This window comes from Grampus griseus (assembly GCF_964374135.1).
Source record: "Grampus griseus genome assembly, chromosome: 10".
Taxonomy (NCBI): domain Eukaryota; kingdom Metazoa; phylum Chordata; class Mammalia; order Artiodactyla; family Delphinidae; genus Grampus; species Grampus griseus.
In genome coordinates, this window is record NC_139004.1 from 99,171,960 (window position 1) to 99,187,730 (window position 15,771).

General features: G+C 37.2%; 1 protein-coding gene across 2 annotated transcripts in view; it reads left to right on the forward strand.

The window, feature by feature from the left end:
* PPARG (peroxisome proliferator activated receptor gamma) overlaps positions 1–15,771 on the forward strand; it is a 128,948-nt gene that overhangs the window by 20,065 nt on the left and 93,112 nt on the right. For both annotated transcript variants that reach the window (XM_082664122.1, XM_082664123.1), the window contains exon 2: positions 3,962–4,035. The gene's annotated coding sequence lies outside the window, so the exon portion shown is untranslated. The remainder of the gene's footprint in view (positions 1–3,961; positions 4,036–15,771) is intronic.

Sequence of the window (15,771 nt, forward strand, 5' to 3'; positions counted from 1 at the left end):
AGGTGACACTTCGGAAAGTGTGGGGTGTGAAAAAGTCTAAGGGAAGGGGGAAAGGGATGTGAGAAGTGTTGCCTATGGTTATGAACTGAGCTTCCTTGAATGTACTTTGCAAGGCTGGAGTAGAGATTAGAACACCTTTTCATCTAGCAGGGAGCGAGGAGTGGTCCAATATGTGTTGGATTGTGTGTCTTTAATTCTTCAGAGGGAGGAGATGGGTAGCCAGCTTAGGAATTGTTGAGTTTGAGGTTCTTGAAGAAACTCAGGGAGAGGTGTTCCCCAAAAATTGGAAATACAGATTTAGAAGTCTTGAGAGAAGACATGGTTAGAGATGAAGATTTGGAAGCTGTAAGCAAGTAGATATGTTTATGGGTAAGAGTGAGGCCAAGAAGGAACTTGCAGAACACATAGGATCGAAGAACTCAGGAGGAAGAGGTACCAAGAAAAAGGACTAACGTAGTAGTCATAGGGTTAGGATAAGAATTCAAAGTAACTGGTCACTAGGCAGCAAAGGGAGGAGACAGTTTCAAGAGTAGAGGATACACAGAATATCAAATGATGCAGACGCAGAGATGGCGGTGCTGCAGCCAGCTCAGACTGGCTTGTGAAAGTCAATTGTTAAATTTTTAGGATTTTTGTGAGCCGACTGTTATCCACAGCCATTGTTAAAAGTTAGATTGTATATACGAGCAGTGAAACAAGTTATGATAAAAACAGAGGTAGTAACCACACCAACTGCATTGCTTCCTGATTATTTTACATCGATGAGGTGTTGGTGTGGATTGCATCTGTGAGGTGGGGATACCATGTAATATGCTGCTGCTGCCCCAGCTCTGCCCGACTCTGCTGCCATGTTGATGGCCCTAAGTCAGTCACCGTGGGAGTATTTACACCACAGAAATTAGCAAACACTACAAACCAGAGCATTCTTCCTGCAAGGAGAGCCAGTTGTTAAACACTTACCAGCACACAATTGGGCAAATAGAATGAAAATCAAGAAAAGTCTAATGGATTTAGCAAGAAGGAGACCACCTGTCACTTTTGCTTGAGTTTCAGTAGAAGGGTGGGTGGCAAAAGCCACAGTGAAGTGGGTTAAGGAGTGAAATAACGGAAAGTGAGAAAAGAAATGCTCAAATAAGTTTGAGAACTAATGAGTTAAACAGCTAAGCAGATTGTTATTGTTGATACTGTTTTTTTTCTAATTGTGGGGCTTACTGAGCATATACAATGCTAATGTACTTTACTAACCTCCAAATGTGAACAACATGTGCAAATTCATCTTGTGGTGGAAGCTTTTCCATTGGAAAATCTTAAAGAATCTAGTTATCTATAGAACATATTTTGGGAGATGCTGCTGTAATATTTCACAATTAAGATGATATTGGTTGTAAGTTTGAGATTAATATTCTTGTTATTAAAGTTTCTTAGTTCTTTAAGGAAATATTTTCAAGAATGAATGTTGAATTTTATTGAGTATTTTCTTTTGTATTTCTTGAAATAGTCATGTGGTTTCTTTTAAAATTCAACCTAGTGCTGGAACACATTATTTTAATACGTATTCCAATATTAAATCTTCTTTGTCTTTCTGAGATAAATCCAACTTGATTATGGTGGTTTATTCTTTTAGTATACTATTGCATTCGTTCATTAGCATTTTATTTTTACTTGTAAGTCAAAATTAATAAGTGCGGTTGGTATTTTGTGAGGTTTTTTGTTTCTTGTTAGGTATCTTTCTTGTTAGGTTACCTTGTTAACTATTTTGTCTTGTTAGGTTTTGAAAAATTAATTTGGTCACTCTTTTTTTTTCCTACTCAGGAACAGTTTATGTGACAAGAAACTTATTTCTTCCTTGAAAAAAATATCTATAAAGTTATCTAGCCCCAGAGCTTCTTGGGGAAGCAAATCTTTGATAAGTTTTCAGTCGTTTTCATTTTTAATTATTTTCCTATTTCTTAAGTCAACTTTTACCATTTATACCATTTCAGACAAATGTAGTAAGTTTCCCTTTGGCTTGCATTATTATCTACTTAGATTCTGGTAAAAAGCCTATCTCAGATATTAAAAAGCTGGATGAGTAGAACAGACCCTGTCTAGTGTGGGTTTTGTTGTAATGTGAGGGGCTTGTCTGCTCTCTTCACAGCCTGGTTCTCTGGCTTATATTAATGAGTAGAAGGATTTATAAACTAATGAATGTAAACCAGTCTGTATTTAACTGACCAGATGGGGAACATGAAAGAACTGTAATGCTTGATATATACTGCCCCCAGAATGGATCTTGTTTCTGCCCTACTTATTATATTTTATGCCTGCAAACGGTACCTTCTATGGTACAGTGCAGTTCTGAATGGATACAGAAAGATTACTGATGTTACTGGGGGAGGGGGTTTTAGGAAAGGTTATAGATTCTGTCTGCCTTTGAAAATTACAGAAACTGGTCCAGTTTTCTGTTTGATCCAACTCTTAGGGCTACAAGCTAGGAATACATAGCAGTTTCCAGAAATCTTAACTTTACCTTGTCTCTTTCTTGCTGTCTATTTCTTAGTGAATTCATATGTATTTCAAAGAGAAATTGGAATGAGTGTCAAGAAAAGCTAGTATGGCTTAATCTTACCCTGTAGTCAACATTATTTAATTTTTCAGATAGAGATTTTGCTCAAATTTTTCTTTATTAATACTCTTTCCTTTTGTTTTCACATATTTAAGCACCTTTTTGTTGACTTAAAGGTGAAAAAAGTCTAAATAGTAATCCATTATAAAGTTGTTTCTCATGCGCTATGCATGTTATATGTAATGGACAGGTTTGATGTGGGTACTCCTTTCATTTTTGACTAACAAATGAAAGAGTGTTTGTTTCACATGGAGAGTAAACTGCTGTGATACAGATGAGCAGTCAAAAAGCAAAGCAGACAGGTCTAAAACCCTGACAAGCTAGCTCTTTCTATAGAAGAATATGCCCCATTATGAAAACAAAATTGTTACCGTATTGTTGAGTTCATTAGGAGGTTTTCAGTTTCCAAACAACAGTACTAAACAGTGTGAGTGAAACAAAGAATCAAACAAAATACATTGGGCTGTAGTTTATATTCTTTCAAAGTAGAAATAACAAAATGGGAAAACATTTTATATTCATGATCCACTACGGTACCCATGCATTGGGTAATGGAATAGGTTTTGCAAATTCCAGTGGAAAGGTGCAGCATTAAAAAAGAAAAAAAAATTAGAATTTTGGGTAGGTTAGACTGTGCAGAATGTTGGGTCTGGATGTCGGGACTTTGAAGGCCCTGATGATAAGCCTTTGGCCCTGGGTACTGTTTTGTCTTTACGAAATGTACAGCTATTCTAGGATCCCTGAGCCCTTCGTAGGAGCCAAGGATACACATCCTTAGACCTTTGACATAGTTACTCGGATAATCTGCTCTCTGCATCTTCCTTTAAAAATCTGGTCCCCGTGAAATGTGCTGTATCTAGTGTCCCTAAATGGTTGTGACGCTTTTACCTTAGGCTTAACAGCCATGTGCCCTCTAGAAGGAGTATATTTTCATAAATGTAATCTTTGCTGTGTATAAATTTTATCAGTCCTCTATCTCTTGACGTTACTAACCCTTTTAAAATCTAGTTTTTCTTAAGTCTGCCCAACCTAGGTGTCTTCATTAATTTGACATAAAAGATGGATGAGACAAAGGACCCTGACTCATGATCAGTGACAGAACAGGAGAGTAGGCAAAATGAATCTAATCCATGTCTCTTTAGGAAGATTCTCCAGCCCTGAATGGTTTACAAGTCAGTCTGTTGGTTGCTTCTAGAGAATACAAAGCATTCTAAGCTCAGGGACAGCCAACAGTCATGATGAAATCCAACAGAGAAAATACATTCATTTGTGCTTGTACATTTTGGTATCCTAGGTTGTCTAAGAATTTTGAATATGTGTGTATATTAAAAATCTTTTTTCTTTTTAATTGTTCAGATTTGAAAGAAGCCGACTCGAAGCCACAGACATACAAGAAGGCCATTTCCTTAAACAAGGGTTGCCCTTTAACGGTAGGTAAACTCAGAATTTATTGTACTACATTTGTATTTAGAAAGGTCTCTTTTAAAGAACATGCAAATGCTTCATAGTATTTTATTGTAAAATTTCTTAGAGAGCTTTTATTTTGACTATCAGAATACTTTCTACTGTATAATTTACCAGTCAGTGGAAGGAAAGCACAGTAACGTATTTGACTAAGACAAAACGAAGATAGACAAAACAAAACAAACTTAGGGGTTGAGAAATAACACAAATCCTTAGAAATAAGTCTCAATACAAGTACATTATATTAGGTTCATGTGTTACTTGTAATTGAATTGAGAGAAAAATTAAAATATCTTTCCTGATTCTCTGTAGGCCATGCAACTCTGATCCCAGGTCACAAAGGAGAAAGTAGCTTAATTTATCCAATGCCCATGCCTATATACTTTATTTGGGGAATTAAAATCCAGTACTATAGTTATTTATTTTATTGTTCAAATTATTCCAGCTCCCAATGGCCAAAGCTGGAATAATTTGATAAATGTAAATAATTTGATAGATATAAATATATATAATATCAAATATATTTGATAAATATAAAAAATTTTTTAAAAACTATAGCACTGGATTACAACCCCCCAAATAAAATATATGTATACATGCTTCCATACTGATATAAATAAATGACTGAATGAATAAATTGAAGGACGAGAACTTTTCCTTACAGAAGAATTTAAATTAGTAAATGTTAAAGGAATAAGGGAGATGGAAAATTGCCATCAGAGAACCTCAGCAGCCGTTACTGCTACAGGCAGGACCCACTGATGAATACTCAGATTAGAAGGTGAAAGGAGGAGCAGAATATGGACAGAACCTCCAAGCATCTCCCTTTAAATATTTATTAGTTACAAAGAGAAAAGTAGTAAGTTTAAGCAGAAGAATCCTGGCAGACACCACTTTAACCAAGTGATCCAGGTTAATAGGTTAATATCTACAGTAGTAAGACATATTGAGCTTATATACCCCCAAAAAGGGCACATCAGGTCTTCAGTATTCTTCCCAAACATTCATAACGACAGTTGCATCATGAGAAAATGTTAGGCCAATCTAAATAGAGAGACATTCTACAAAATACCTCACCAGCATTCTTCAACAGCGTCAAGGGCATGGAAGACAAGAAAAATCTGGGGAACTATACATTAAATATGTGCACTTTTCTGTATGTCAACTATACCTCAATAAAGCCACTTTAAAAAAAAAAAAACAAAAGGAAAAGAAAAGACTGCGGAACTAGAGGAGATGAGGAGCAATGGCAACAAAATGCAATATGGGATCCTGGATTGGGTCCTGGAACTGAGAAAGGGCATGAGTGGAAAAACTGGTGAAATCCAGATAAAGCCGTTTATAGTAGTGTGCCAATTTTCATTTATTAGTTTTCCTCATTGGGCTGTGGTTGCAAAATGTTAACAGTAGGAAGCCCGGTGAAAGTGACGTGGGAATTGTCTCCAGTATCTTTGCAACTTTTCTGTAAACCTCAAATTATTTCAAGATGAAAAGTTCTTTAAAAGTTACATTGGAGTCACTCAGTAATCATCCTCGTTAGACTTTTACTGATTTTTAGAGTGAATTTCTGTTTGTTTGCCAACCTTAGAACATTCTTCTCATAAAGGATACTCCTTGAGCTGTTTCTTAATCCTGTCTATACACAGAGCCATCCTCACCTCCACAGGTTTGCTCTCCACTTAGTTCTCCAGCCACTCACTTCCAGCCCCCAGAAAACCTGTGAGTGGGGAAAAAAACCCACTAGGCTCTGAGTCCTCACAGAGCACCTCTGAGCAAAATTTTTAGTTGGTGACGGTCAGGGTGTGATTTCAGTGTTCAAACCAAATCTTTAGATTTCATTCATGATCTCTTGGTCCGCCAGTCTTCTTTACCCAGGACAACATTTGAACAAGCACTTAGAATTAGTAGCCTTGTATTTGAATGGTGAAGATGAGAGAAGGTCATGCTGTTTTTAGGTAAAATGTCTGGGAAATTCTGTGAATATAAACAGTACTAAGGGAACTTTGATTCTTAAAGGAAATCAATAGCTGTATTAAGTTTGATTTGAAAATCAGTTTAACTTTAAAAAAAAGAGATAAGTCAAAAGACCAAACTCTTGAAAGACCAAGTAAGGGGCAATTATGTACTTTGGCGTCTGGAAATGAGTGTTTGGTCTGAATTCAAGCGTTTGCGCATGAAAAACAAAATGCTGAGTCTTAAGAGTTCTTCCCTGAAGGGTTTTTGCCGGCAACTCTCTTATGTGTTCAACCAATTTTGGAAACTACACTAGTTCACACACTTTAGGCGAAACAAGAAAAAACAGAAGTGGCATCTAAAATAGTCAGATTCATAGAGACAGCAAGTAGGGTGGTGGTGACCAGGAGCTGGGAGGCGTGGGGGATGGGGAGTTAGTGTTTCAAGGGAACGTAGTTTCAGTTTGGGAAGATGAAAAAGTTCTGGATGGATGCACAGCAGTCTGAAGGTACTTAATGCCACAGAACTGTACATTTTTAAATGCTTAAAATGGTCAATTTTTATGCAATGTCTCTTTTACCACAATTTTAAGAAGTGAAAAAGAAATAGAAGTCTTCAGCAGTTCCATTCCATTTCCTTCCAGGGTGCCCAGCTCTGAGGAGAACCTCTGCTTGGGAGCATTTCTCCGTAGGAGGAATCTTTGTTAAAAATCTAGAGATGGTTTCCTGGACATCATTTACCAACCGGCAGTTTAAATGGCCCCTATATCATAAATAGTGCAAGTAGAAAAGGAACCTGGTACACAGGAAACAGTAGAGCTGGGTGGTTGGGAGAGTTGCTTGTGGGTTAATTTATAACTAAGACAAATGAATCTATAAAAAGAAGAAAAGCCCCATAAGAAATATGTTAACTGATGGTAAGGGAGGAAAAAAGGGCTTAGATAAAAGATATCTGAACTTGTTTGGTCCCAATGATTTTATGGCTGAGGAATTCAATTATAGGTGTACTGGGTGGAGCAAATCACAATTCTGTAAATTACTAATAGGACACGACGATCTTTATCGTTTTCTGTATGTGCTCACATGCAGAGTTCAGGCCTGCCCTCTGTAAATAAACTCTCTGCTTAGCTATGCTGCTATGTATGAATTCAGGGCTGCAGGACTGGAACATAGATAGGGTTCTAAAATATTAAAGGTGGGGAGGTGGTACAAACAGAAATAAGATCAGGAACTAGGACAGATAAATGACTTTGAATTTGGGCCCTTGGGTTTGTTTCATTTTACATTAAATTCTTTTAAGACGTTTTTGTTACTGAAAAGCTGTGAAAATATCTTTTAAAATAAAAAGACCACACTTAATCACACGTAAACTACTATTCTAACTTCTGTATAGTTTCAGTTCTGGTTGACCTGTATACATGTTTTAATTACTAACAGTTACAGTATATGGAGCATTTCTGCTTCTTTCACTGTTAGATTACATGTCTTTGTTCCTTTTTACCTGGCTTTCAGATGTCATATTGGCAACACAGTAGTCCATATTAGTGATATCACAGAATTTACTAAGCCAGTTTTCAGGTGGCTTCTAATTTTTTATTATTATACAATTACTGTTTATTCTTACACAGTTACATATAGTGAATATCTTCATGCACGTATTTCACTTTTTAAAAAATCATTTTCTTCAGATAAATTGCTTTAAGAGGAGTTTCTATGTTAAAGGGTTTGAGCAACTATATTACTCCTGCATTATTCATTTTTATGGCATTTCACATTGCTTTGAGGATATATTAGTGGCAAAATGAACCAAAACATATTTCCAAAGCGTATGTTTAAATGATTTCTGTTCATTTAAATCTATTATCATTTAGCTCTGGCTCTGTGTGTTTGACAGCGGAATGAGGGTGGAGAGTGAGGAGTTTTCACCAGTTGTTTAGATATTAGCATAATATGGGGTTTTGGGTAGTTTTTGGTTTTTTGGATTGTGATGGGGGTGTTGTTTATGTTTTGGGTTAGGAAAAAACCAACTTGGCTGCAATGAAATTGCAGATTATTTCTTGAGGCTATACCAAATTTAAATCAAATTTAAAACCTGTGCTGCAGGTCCCTATGGCCTTTAAGTCTGCATGTTGCAAGCGGTTATAAAGGAATGATTGCTTGCAAAAATGAAGGTTTAACGAAGTAGCACATCCAGAGAGAAGGATACAAATCAATTTTGTTAAAGGATTTATTTCAATCAGATATTTATAATTTGCGGTTTAAATATTTGAGGTGCATAGTAATTTTAGAATAAAGATACAATGATAAGAGAAAATTTTAAAATGCAAAATCGTATGGTTAAAATGTACAATGAATAGAAAAAAGATTATGGGTGTTTGTTTTTCCTTTTTATTCTGAACTTTCATTTGGGGGTTAAGTGTTACAGTTAATGACACGAAATAGAGATTACAGCTTTTAACTACAATGCAGTGTATTGTATTTTTTGCTATCAAATAAGCAACGTAATAACAACAATAAACATTTTAAACAAAAAAATTATCTATAATCTTAACATCCTTATTGAAACTATTTTAATTTCTACAAGTTGCCTTCCAGTTCTTAATACATATACATAGATTTTTAAATATGTGTATGTGGTATTTGAGAAAGTAACTACACAGCTATCCCTGACCCTCACTGTCTATAAAACTAAGGGGTTGTGATAAATGATTTCTAAAGTATCTTTTCATTCAAAAGCAATATTTTAAAACCTAGCTGTGTCTAAACTGTGTAATAAATATCTTCTGGAAAAACATGTAAGTCGATCACAGTGAGTACTATCTTCACTTAAAAACATGAGTCACTGTTATAAAATGCAGAGGGTTCATTCCTAAAAATTAAGCTTAAAAGAAATTCTGTGATATTAACAGTTTGTTAAACTGAAGAATGCATGGTGGGGGAGGGGTTTGATTATTTGAGACTCTTGAGTAATAATTTCAATAAAGCAGTGTTTGTTCTCAGGTAGTAATTTTATTAAAACCTACTGTACAAATGTCTGATAGAAGAGGATACAAAAAATTACTTTTGGCGATTACTTGATTTTCATTTATAACCGCACTTTCATTCTCATAAGAGAAAAAAGATTTTTAATCTTTTTGTAATTTCTTAATTTTAATGTTTTCATGAACTAACAGTGTGTAAAATTATTGATTTTGGCAGGAAAAGTGTACCTCTTCCTAATCTCTCCTTCGATGATTTTGTTTACCTTTTTAAAAAAAATTGCCAATAATGAGCTCTGCAGTCCTAGCTGTAGTATGCTCGATTCTTTGGATGCTCCCAGTAACTCATATGTTACCAATAATGTGCATAAATTCTGCCACAGTATCATATAGTAAGAGCTCAAACATTGGAGGCCACTATTATTCCATGGACCATAATGTGAAGCAACTGTGATCTCTGTGTTATTCTAGTTGTTGTTTTGATTTTTTTTTTCTTCACACTTATGAACTCCTTGTCCTTCAGTCCAGATCCTGTGATCTGAAATCATTTAAATTATTAAAAACTTGATATTTTTAACCTTTTATACTCCCAGTAGACAGGACATAGGAAATTTAGTGACGTAAACATCTTTAATAATCTTTAAAAGTCATAAGACTTGGTAGCTGGGACAAACAATTAGGTATAAATTTCAGGGAAATACCATAATGGCGTGACTTGTTTTCTTTTGTTAGCAAGCCACTTGGCTTTCCTCTCAAACCCAAGGAATAAGTCGTGTGGCCCCCTTTTATGATTTCGGTTTCATCTGCATCACAGAAATATATGTTTCCCTAAGTTTACTCACTATAATTTGTGATTGCTATTTTTCTTATCTGCGAAGGAAGTACAACAGTTCCCACTGGGGAAATACCATGTTAAGTTGATCCTAAAATAAGAAATCTAAGGGAAAGGTCACATCCTAATGACTTGTGCAAATCTAAATTCCCATGGAGCTTTAAAATTATTTTGTAGCGGTGGAATATTAACAATGTGTTGTTGAACTTCTTCCAGATCGCATCATAAAATTGAGAGCACTTTTGTGTACAGAAATAACCACTGAAGAATGAGTACAATTGACGAGACCTAATTTTTTTTAGTAATCCATTTTGAATATCCAGAGAAATCTAGCATGAATAATAAACCACAAAATGCTTTTTGTTACTTTCACTGAAACTATAAGGAGTATTATTTAGGAAGTATTATAATTATATACAAACAGAGAAAGTGATCTTACCAGCCCTGACCTCCCGTTATACTTTGGAAGAACCCTAATTCTAGAGAGAGTTGCTGCTTCCAGGACACCTGAAAGTTGACACCTGAACATCAGGACACCTGGGTTGTAGTCTGTCCTTTTCTGTTAATTGGCAATCGCTTAAATATTCTGGACCTCAATTTCCTTACCTGTTAAGGACCAAGTAAGATTAAATATATACAGTGCTTAGAAAATTTTTATAGTACTGTATATCTTTAAGATATTACTATAATCATTGCCTTGAGTTTTCATCTTTTCCAAATGAGGAAATAAAATGCTTATCTGTGTGATATGGCATATGTTCAAAGAATCTCTGCAACTAGTCAATATCTCTGTAATATCTTTGTTCAGGAAAGGCATTAAGCTCTTTCATTGTGCTAATTCATTTTTAAAATTTTATTTTATGCACCTACATGAAAAGGGTGAAATGTAACAGATCTGTACCCTTTCCCACATTCACCAGAAAAAGTGCTTATTGGAAGCAGTCCCGTAAAGGAGACTAACTTCCTTTAAGTTCACATCCTTTTAAGAACTGGGATGAGTGGTGGCTGGAATGTGATGAGGTGACTTGACTTTCACCCTAAGTCATGAGTGAAAGTTAACAATGTTGCCAACTTGTGTTCTCAATATGTGGAGTAACTATTCTCATCCTTTCATCCATCAGACTTTGGAATAATAGTGATAGCAACAGCAAGTAAGAGTCTAAGGAGAATAAATTCTTTGAACACTTCTGCTCCCTGCTGTAGTGGGGAAAAAACCTTTATGTGTGAACCTACTGATTGCTGCTATTATAAATTTGTTTTTCCAACTTTTTAGTTTCCATCGATGTTGTCTTAGTTCAGATTTTCCTTATTCCTCACCTGAGTTATTGCAAATTGTCTGTCCGACTCAATGCACCATTTCCATTTCATCCTCCAAGTAGACAGAGTTCTTTCTCAAACACTGTGTTTGCATTTCACCCCCCTTCCTGGGAGCATTACAGACTTCGTGGTCTACCTCAGCCTACCCCCTCGGTCTCACTGCCTCCATTTGCATCATGGATATTAGGGCTCGGCCACTCCAGATGGCTCATCAGTGTTCCTCTCACAGCATTGGGTTCATGCCTGGAATGTACCAATTATCGTATTGGATTATTGTTGGTTTTGTAGTTAGTTTTATGGAGTGAGCTTCTTCTTTTTTTTTAATCTTTCTCTTAATTTAGTCTTATTTTGTTTTTTTTTAATATAAACTTATTTATTTTATTTATTTATTTTTGGCTGTGTTGGGTCTTTGTTGCTGCGTGCGGCATTTCTCTAGTTGTGGTGAGCGGGGGCTACTCTTTGTGGTGCATGGGCTTCTCATTGTGGTGGCTTCTCTTGTCGTGGAGCACAGGCTCTTGTGGCACGCGGGCTCAGTCGTTGTGGCTCGCAGGCTCAGTAGTTGTGGTGCACTGACTTAGTTGCTCTGCGGCGTGTGGGATCTTCCCAGACCAGGGCTCGAACCCGTGTCCCCTGCGTTGGCAGGCGGATTCCTAACCACTGCACGACCACGGAAGTCCCTGGAGTGAGCTTCTTGAAGACAGAGACTATCTTCTGGGTGTCCCTAGCACTTAAAACAGTTCCTAGCAAGGATTATGCAAGTGTTACAATTGTAATGTAATTAACATTAAATGATTCAGATATACTTTTATGTCTGCTAATTAAGCATAATGCTATTAGCATTCTTGCCTAAATGTTATTTTTAAATTTGCCAATGAGAGATGCAAAACATGATGGAAAATTGAAGTAAGAAAATTCTGTGATATAATATGTATTTTACAATTCTGTAGATTTAACTTCTGCATAGGTGGGGACTGCCGCTGCTGCTTCTCCTCTCCGTCTCCCCCCTCCCCCTCCTCCTCCTTCTTCCTCAACTCCTCCTCCGCCTTTCATTTTTTAATTTTTTTGCAGGTGTTGAAAATGAGTCCATAAAAGCACATAGATACCTTATCAGCTACTTTTTGCCTATGTAATTCAGGGATGAGGAATATTCAGCTCACAGACTTGTTATGGCCTTTCAATCTTCTATAGCATTTGAAGCAGGGCTGCTAAGTCAGGTAAAGGGCTACAACCGTTATTCGTACGGAGGTTTTATTGTTGTTGCGGTTCCTATTTGTATGTGTTGTTTATTAAACAAGTATTTCCAAGCTGCTTTTCTATATCCAGCCCTGTTCTAGACAAAGTGGAATTAGGCCATTCCTCCCTCACAGTCTCGTTTCAAGGGCAATACCAGCACAGACCACATGAAAGAATTAAATCACAGAGCTGGGGTGATGTGTGTTTGAGGGAAAACATATAGTGCAAGTTCATAGAAGAAAGCACATCTGCAGAGCTGGAATAGTCAGTGGTTGTTTCACGAAGTGCTTGCACCTGAGCTGAACCCCGAAAGTGTGGATGCGGAAACACGAGAAGGAAGAGCTGGAAATTTTAAACACGGGGAGCATCATGGGGCAGGAATCTCAGGATGTCGGGGGCACACTGTACTCTAGAGTCAGTGGGAGGTTCACGTAAGGGGAAAAGGGCTGAGCTTGGCAGGATACAAAGGCTAGAGCGAGGAACTTGGACTTCGTCTAGGAGGCATTGGGGAACTTGAAGATTTGGGGAGAGGGAAGTGGTGTGACAGAAGCTCCGTTTGGATGGGACAAGTGAAAGAGATATTTTGATAATGTAAGATTTGGTGAGTGAATGAAAAATAAAGAGGATGAAAGAAAAAGAAGAGTCAAAAATGAACTCCAGGCTGATGTATAGAGAGGTGGAAGAAATATGGGAGAGGGACTCTGTTTGGGGGAAGAAAGATGAGGTTGATTTCAGACTTGCTGAATTTGAAGTGAAGGTGGAGTATCTCAGTAAGCCCTAGAGAGAGGTGAAGATTCGGGACTGAACCTCGTTTCGGAGGCCAGAACGAGACACGTGGTTTTGGGTGTCATGAGCGTAGAGTGAAGAATGCTTCTCAGGAAGCAGCACACAGGTCAAGTTTAAAAGGGGAAGATGAGAGAGTGGCAAGAGTAGATCGGGTCATCACTGCCAAGCAAGGAGAGCTTGAAGGAGAGGAAAAGAACACAACCCTTAGTGCCTCCTATGGACCGGGCATTGGGTGAGCAGCTTCAGGTATACAATCTTATTTCATCCTCAAAGCAACCCTGTCGCATAGGAATTATGATTACCCCCATTTTACAGATGAATAAAGTGAAGTTTAGCAGGTGAAATAACATGTCTAAGGGCATACTGCCAGTGCCAGGAGGAATATAATTTAAACTGAGATCCTTCTGACTCCCAAGCTCACATATTTTTTTTTTACTGAAATATTGTAAAATGACAGTGAACTGTCAAGAATGAAAAAAGGAGTAATTCCATTAACAGCTGCAAGGAGGAGATCATTGTTTAAGATTATAGGTTAAGTACAGTGGGAGGAATGGGTATTTGGGGAGGTTAGAAGGTAATAGGTGGTGTATGAAGGGAGGGAGTGATTTTAGGCCACTGAGGACTGGGGCAGCCAATAGGACAGCTCTCCTAGAAAAGCTGAATCAAGGAAGGGAGGGAAGAGTGCAAATCAAGGAGGAGGTAGTACAGGGCTGAGGCCTCAGAAAAGACATTAAGAAGAGGCAGACCCTGTGAGAAAAGACTGCTTCCACCAAGTTTGGAGGTTAGTGTCACAGTGGAGACCAGAAGAAGGGTAAAGGAAAAAGGTGTCAGACAAAGATTTTTTTTTTTAATTTACTTATTTTTTTCCTATTTATTTATTTAATTTTTTGGCCGTGCCACACGGCATGTGGGATCTTAGTTCTCCCATCAGGGATCAGGGATCAGGGATCGAACCCAGGCCCCCTGTGTTGGGAGTACGGAGTCTTAACCACTGGACCACGAGGGAAGTCCCCTATTTAGTCACTTATTTATTAAAGAATTTTTTTTAATTAAATTCAATTTATTTATTTATTTTTGGCCGCATTGGGTCTTCGTTGCTGCGCGCGGGCTTCTCATTGCGGTGGCTTCTCTTGTTGCGGAGCACGGGCTGTAAGTGCGTGAGCTACAGTAGTTGTGGCTCGCCGGCTCTAGAGCACAGGCTCAGTAGTTGTGGTGAACGGGCTTAGTTGCTCCGTGGCACGTGGGAGCTTCCCGGACCAGGGCTCAAACCTGTGTCCCCTGCATTGGCAGGCGGATTCTTAACTACTGCGCCACCAGGGAAACCCAGTTATTTATTTTTAATTGAAGTGTAGTTGATTTACAATGTTGTGTTGTATAGCAAAGTGATTCAGTTATACATATATATATTCCTTTTCAGATTCTTTTCCCTTATAGGTTATTACAAAATACTGAGTATAGTTCCCTGTGCTATATAGTGGGTCCTTGTTGGTTATCTGTTTTGTATATAGTAGTGTGTATATGTTAATCCCAAACTCCTAATTTATCCCTCCCCACCCTCGCCTTTCCTCTTTGGTAACCATGTTTGTTTTCTAAAACATAGATTTTTTTAAAAGCACTAGTTGTAATGATACCTCCAAAGTTATAACTTACTTGGAAAAAAGCACATAAAAATAGACATGGTGGATACGAGACCTTAATCAATCACTTCCCCTCTTCTGGCCTCAGTTTTCCCATACGTTGACAGATTAGGATAGAGAAGACAAATGGGTCTCTAAGGACCCTTCCAATACTTAATTTTCTAAGCATTGTGGAATGCGACAGCCTTGATCTGTTCACAGAGAGGGCAATCATATAGCTTTATATTTCAAAGGAACTTGTAGGAATATCTAAAATTAGAGATACAAAGGAAATGCTTAGCATTTTAAGTCCTCAATTCAAAATTTCTGGCTGTATCCCTTTTCCCCCTTATTAAAAGTTATTAGAATGTCAGTGTGTTACCAACTGTAAACTCTTGAAGGCAAGGACCTCTATCCTATTCTCTGATATGTCCTCAGCATCGAGTATAATGCTTGATACATAATAACAACTCAATAAATACATATTAAATGAATGAAAGTTGAATTACAAAATAAAGTGTTGCCACTATATAGGCTTCCCATGCTTTTTCTCCCCTTTGGTCTCCTTTCTCCTCCATGACAATTCAGGGGTGTGTTAATTATGTCAAGATAGTCACTTTTCAATGTATCTATATCATTTTAATTGTTTTTTTCATTTGGTTACTGTGTTGGTTTTTTGTAGAAAGGGAACTAGGTGATTTGACTGACAGTTAATGGAAGTCTTAGCGTTTTTCAAAATTATCTTTTGTAGAAACTTCCAAATTAATTAGTAATCTAGTTTCCCATCTTTTTTCAGTTTAAATTTTACCAAGAATATTGCCTTTATTAAAAGGAATCGTGTTTTATATTATGGAGGGAAAATGATTTAAAGAAAAACAGAAATCTATTCCTGAACAAATTTAGTGATGCTGGTGTAAGAAAAAAAAAAAAAAGCCACAAGAAATCATCCCAAGTTAGTAATGCTTCCCATCTTAAACACATGATTTCA